The following is a 6,000-nucleotide window of genomic DNA, read 5'->3' on the forward strand; positions in this document are numbered from 1 at the left end:
TGGGATGGTGAGCTCTGATATGTGTATAAGGTGTGTGTGTGTGAGTGTGTGTGTGTGGAATGCTGCTCTGGCCTGTCTCCAGGTTGAGGGAGGATAGCGTTTCCAATCCGAGAGGCTGGAAGCATTCTGGTTTGGTGAGTTTCTGAGGCGCACACACACACACACAGAGAGAGAAAGGAACAGGTTGTTTGGACCAGCCCGGTGAGAAAGATGTGAGACGAAACATTTCCTGGTACTAGACACAGACTGACACATACACACACACTCTCTTTCTTTTTATCAGTTTCTAAAGATTTCATGTTCCTTATATATATATATATATATATATATATATATATATATATTTTTGTGAAAAGTTTGTCTTTGACCTTTGGCATTACAGACTGGTTCAGTATTCCTACAGATTTTTTTCTTCCTCACAGCAGAGGAATGTGAAGATTATGTCAGTGAGATGCAGGTACAGAGACTAGCGCTAATTACTCTCTCTCTTTCTTTCTCCGCCCGGTCTCCCTCGTTTTCCCTTCCTCCTCCTCCTCCTTGCCAGTGAAGGAGACAAGCAGGGGAACGAACAGCAGGGACGGGGAAGTGAAACAGTTTGGAGATAGAAACCAAAAGAGAAAAAGAAGAGAAACTTCTCACTCTGGACTGTCAAGACCTGTGAGAACAGACACGATAACGGGTGAAATACAGAGAAACGGAGATGAATGTGGCTGATCTGCTGTGCCTTTGATTAATGCAACACATAGACTCTCTTTGACAGCTACTAAAAGCGCAGGTAAGTTCCTACATTCTCAGGCATGTCTTTTTGTGATCCTCTCCTTCATGTTCTCATGTTCTGTCAGTTTTCCTTCCTTGTTCTCTGTGTGTCATCTTCTCACAGATGGTCCAGCGATCACATTCTCCCCTCTGACCTTATTTATTTTCTTAGATTTAAATTGACATCTCTCTTTCCCTCCCTCCCTTTTTCTTACAGTTGTAAGGTTAGAATGTCCCTGTGTTGCGAAAACTGTGTTGAAAGTTGCTCTGCGGGTCTTTTGTGTGTGTATGTGTGTTGTGTAACTGCACTCAGGGGGTGTGCTATAATTTAGTGTGTGTGAGAGAATCAGGTTTCTGACAATGAGATGGCTCAATCTAAGAGAAAAAACAACGAATCAAAAAGATTTGAAGGCCCATTCCAGCCTTGCATGCTTAGTGTAAGGAGTGTAGACGTGTACTTTTTTTCAGAGGGGAATGGCACAACATGAACGGACAAGACACACACTTCACTTTACAGATTAATCACCGTTTCATAAGCAAATAATTGTTTCTAGAGCCGTAGAATCTTGTTTTTCTACCAACAATGTATGGAAATTACATCTTAAAACATGTAATACGGAAGTGCTTCAGCTACAACTTTAATGTGATGTTAAGTTGTCTCCAAAAAGCAGCTACATCTGATGAAAACCTCACTTTAGGAATATCCAAAAGGTAAAAATGACTCATATACTGTATGTCATAAACAAATGTATCTTTTAGGGTTAGGGCTAGTTTGTTGCTATTATAATTAACTTTATGTAAGAAGAATAGCTAGATAACTAGGTAAACGTGTGTGTGGGTGGGTGTGTTTACTTAGCTGTACTTGAGGTATAATTTTGTCTACAGAAGTGAGCTAAATTGTACAAAACCTCCCTTTGGGGGAGAACTATGGACTTTTTCAATTGGAAAAAAATTATTCATAAACCATGTTTTTTTCTTCTTCTAAAATTACAAAACATTTTATTTTAGTTGTAGAAGTCAGTAGCAGTAGTAATTATAATATGTTTATACAAAAATCATAAAAGTCCCCTAGGTAAATGTGTGTGTGTTTGTGAGTGCCTATGAATGGGTTATTTCACGTAGGCGGTAAAGAGATCAGGGGTCTTGAGAGCTGACACACTGTGACTTTGCATTGTGGGGGATGTAGTTTAAAAGAAATTAAATGAAGAACTTGAGAAGAATTAACACTGAGGTGAAGTACAATGAAAAGACAACCTGTCTCTGTGTGTACGTGTCTCAGTGGTCATGTTGACTCTCTGTTGTTACTCTAAATACCGCATCTGTTAAATGTGTAGGCATGTTTATTTGGTGACAGACCTTTAGGGGCCCACTTGTGTTTGTGTGTGTGTGTGTGTGTTGGAAATCTGATTGGCTGTGGTTCTGACTTAAACCAGTTCTCTCTGCCTCCATTCAGCTGCTTATCTGATTCTCAGAAAGCAGCATATTCAGGTGCATGTGTGTTTTTGGAATTTATATGCATTTCACTTTCATTAAATATTGAAATGATTTTAATTTTAATTTTATTTGGCCGTTAAATTTTTGTCTTGTGAATTGTTAGTGTAAACTTTGAGAAAGAGATGCCTTGCTTGTGTTTCTGGTTTACATTTCAGAAGCAGAAATGCTGTTAGAATTGCTAATAGAATTAATGAATTGATTCACAATTTTGAACATTTGTTGGATATGAGCATTAAGACAGGAGCAAATCATTTGCTAATCATTTCAAATAGTCTGTTTCAAAAAAATTGATTCACAATTCTGACTTAATGTTATGATGTCATTATTTAAAAAAAAGTCTCTATATAGCATTTTCATGAAATATTTTAATGTAACATTCAAATATTCATGCAAATAATGTTTGCCATAATCATGCAGATATTTTAATGTAATATTCAAAAGTTCATAAATATAGCTTTTTGTTACTGTTTATTGTTATATTGGTGCATAAATCTTGAAATTCTTCCTTCCATTTAATGACAGAAAATTTACGATTTTATTATAAAAATGCAAAATTGAATGAATGATGGCCGTTTTATAGTTACAGAAATATCATCCCTTAATGTCAGGGTAAAAGCATAAAAATAGATATTTTACTTTATTTTTTTCTTTGCTATATCATTAAGTTCTATTCTCTAAATGTCTTTATTTCTTAAAAAAATCTTGATGCCCACAAACTCTAAATTGAATATAATTGTAAGGTTTAGCAACATTTCTCAATTCTACATCATTTATTGACAGTAGTTTTGTTTCCTCTTTGTGGGAAACACACATTTCTTATTCATCCACCTTCAGCACTTCAGTCAGCCTTCCTTGACTTCTTGTAGACATACTATTAGATATAAAGAAGGAAACAGAGAGAGAGCAAGACAGGTCACCTCTCTTTCTGTGTTCTTAAAGTCATATGACTGATCATGTGACCTCCTCAGCATGACTTTAACCCTGACAGACATCTGCACAAGTGTATGTGTGTGTGTGTGTGTGTGTGTGTGTGTGTGTGTGAGTGAAACAGGATCTCCTCTCTCTCCCTTCTGCTTTTCGTCCCATCTCTCTCCCTAACACACATCAAATACCTGCACTTCACAATGAATGCATTCTTACACTGTCTCTATAGACAGACTAGAAGAGCCATATGTGTGTGTGTGTGTTCAGCATGGTTCTCCTCCAGGTACTTTGATTAATAGTGACTTCTGAGGGGTGGAGCTCTTTTAGACCAAAGGCTTAATTTGGGATATCCCACCGTGTGCCACATACACGCACACACACACACACTAGTCTCCTTAGTGACACAATTTCTGCATGTCTGAATCAAGTCGCTCAATTTCTCTCTGTCTTGCTAATGCTTTTATGCCGCTTCATTACACTCTTCTCTCTCTCCCCTTTCTTCTCTTCTTTGTTGTAGTGAGTAATAATAGGCCTTGTTCATAGAACCCAACAAACAGGACAAAATCTGGACTGGTGTGTGAATATTGTTATATAGTATGTACATCTGCTATAGTGTGTGTATGTGTCGAATGAAGGGGTAAGAGAACGCAATGATCCCTTGCAGTTTGTCTTCTTTTAAATGTAACTATTTAAAACATCTCATCCTTCTTGCACTGATACTGAAGACTCAGACACTTGTTTCCAAGTACACCCTGTCCTTCCAGTAAGACCTTCAACAATGATTTTTCAACCAGAAAAACAAAGTAGTACAAAAATCAACCACTTTTCTCTTAATGTTAAAAAATACATTGCATCATACATAAAGTGTTAACCTCTTAAAAAATTGTTTTAGTTTAGTGTGATTTTGTAATCAATGTGCAGTGGTACTTGGCCAGAAGTCATTCATTTTTAGAGTTGGCGATCTGAGGCAATATTTGTAACAGAGACTGCAGTTAAAGAAATAGAAAATTCTGTCATTATTTACACACTTTCATATATTTCCAAGCCCATGAGACTTTAATTCAACTTTGAAACTCAAATAAGGATATTTCAATGAAACCTGGGAGATTTCAGCCCCTTCATTGAAAGTCCTTTACGCCTAAACTTTGATGCTAATATTCATAAATGTATTGTAAATGTAATTCATATGAATCATGTTTTAATCCAAGTCTTCTGAAGACACATGATTGCACTATATGATTAACAGGTTTAATTTAGGTTTTTATTCACATATTAACATTGATCAACACATAGAGTACATCAACGGAAGCTCAAACGTGCTTGCTTGATGTGAAGGTTTGTTGTGTGTCAAGTGATTATAGTTTAACTTCTGTTTCTCATGTTTGATGTGTTCTTTATGTACTGTTTATATGTAAATATGTAAATAAATTCCTATATTATATCTGTTCATCATATAAAGCGATCATGTCTCTTTTGAAGACTTGGATTAAGCCACTTGATTCATATGGATTACTTAGAGGATATCTATAAATTTTTTGAAGAGTCAAATTTTGCTAGAATGGACTTTAAATGGAGGGACAGAAATCTCACAGGTTTCATAATCTTGGTTTTGTGTTTCAAACATGAAAGTCTTATATGTATTGAGTGCAGAGTGATCCCCGAGTAAAAAAAAATCAGAGTATCCTCTACCTGAACAGAATGTGAAGTGTCTCAGACACTGCAACAAATTAGTTCAGCATGATATTCCTAGGACTTCTGTTTTTTTTTTTTTAAACAAAATACAAACTGCAGCTATACAGTTATTTCAGATGGTGGAAATATATCATCTTCTCCGCTTAATGCCATAATCAGTGTTGGGGAAAGTTACTTTTAAAAGTAATTTGTTACAATATTGTGTTACTCCATTGAAAAATAACTGATTGTGTTACTTAAAATAATAATGCTAAATAATAACTTAATAACTAAAAATGTTACTTAAAAAAGTAATGCATTATATTACTTTTGTGTTACTTTTTGTCACCTGGGCTGGGTTTGCTTAGTTGTTTTTAATAAAAAAAAAACAACTAAGTTGGCGTAAATTTTGGCAACTCTCATACCAAAAGTGAAATTAATAAGCCTCAGGCTGAAGGAAGTGCCTCAGCCTCTGCACCTCACTCCCAGTTTCTCCCAACACGGGGACAGGAGAGGTGTCAGTGAATAAATGAGAAAACCAAGTAACTTGCATTGCTTATTTGAAAAAGTACCTCAGATATTTTGTTGTAAATTTGAAAGTAATGCGTTACTTTACTAGTTACTTGAAAAAAGTAATCTGATTATATAACCTGTGTTACTTGTAATGTGTTACCCCTCAACACTTGCTGTAATACTTCCGAATTGGAGCTTTGAAATATTTTATTTGTGTTCTTCAAATCTATAATGTTTAGATCATCTATTGGTCCAATATCTAAGTACTATGCTAAGAAATTGGACCAATAAGACTTCACTGCACTTGAAATCTCATTGTTTTAAAATCACCCTATGTATTACACTTTGATATGGCTCTTCCGTGTCTGGAGTTATTTAAAGCTCTTAAGCAGTTGAGCCACCAACGCAGTCACCATCATATGACCTTGACTAAGAGATCTACTGTAGGTCAGATGTATTACTAGCATAGAAAGTCAGAGCGCATGTCTGTTTGCGTGTCTGTGTGTGTCTTTATTCTATTCATGTATTCGTACAGTGCTGAAGTTTGAGTTAAACCTGATTTTCCAGTTACCTTTACCAGCAATGTGTGACGCAATATGTGCAAAACTAAAACACACTAAAACACATCTTTATCCCCCCCCC

At 35.9% G+C, this 6,000-nt stretch overlaps 1 protein-coding gene across 5 annotated transcripts in view; it reads left to right on the plus strand.

Moving 5' to 3' along the window:
• The first annotated feature begins 150 nt into the window (after positions 1–150).
• Positions 151–6,000, plus strand: part of LOC107656158 (RNA-binding protein 47-like) — a 29,012-nt gene continuing 23,162 nt past the window's right edge. For all 5 annotated transcript variants that reach the window (XM_016443896.1, XM_016443887.1, XM_016443927.1 and 2 more), the window contains exons 1-2: positions 151–232; positions 545–775. The gene's annotated coding sequence lies outside the window, so the exon portion shown is untranslated. The remainder of the gene's footprint in view (positions 233–544; positions 776–6,000) is intronic.

The sequence above is a fragment of the Sinocyclocheilus anshuiensis genome, unplaced genomic scaffold (assembly GCF_001515605.1).
Source record: "Sinocyclocheilus anshuiensis isolate Anshui unplaced genomic scaffold, SAMN03320099.WGS_v1.1 scaffold85, whole genome shotgun sequence".
Lineage (NCBI taxonomy): Eukaryota > Metazoa > Chordata > Actinopteri > Cypriniformes > Cyprinidae > Sinocyclocheilus > Sinocyclocheilus anshuiensis.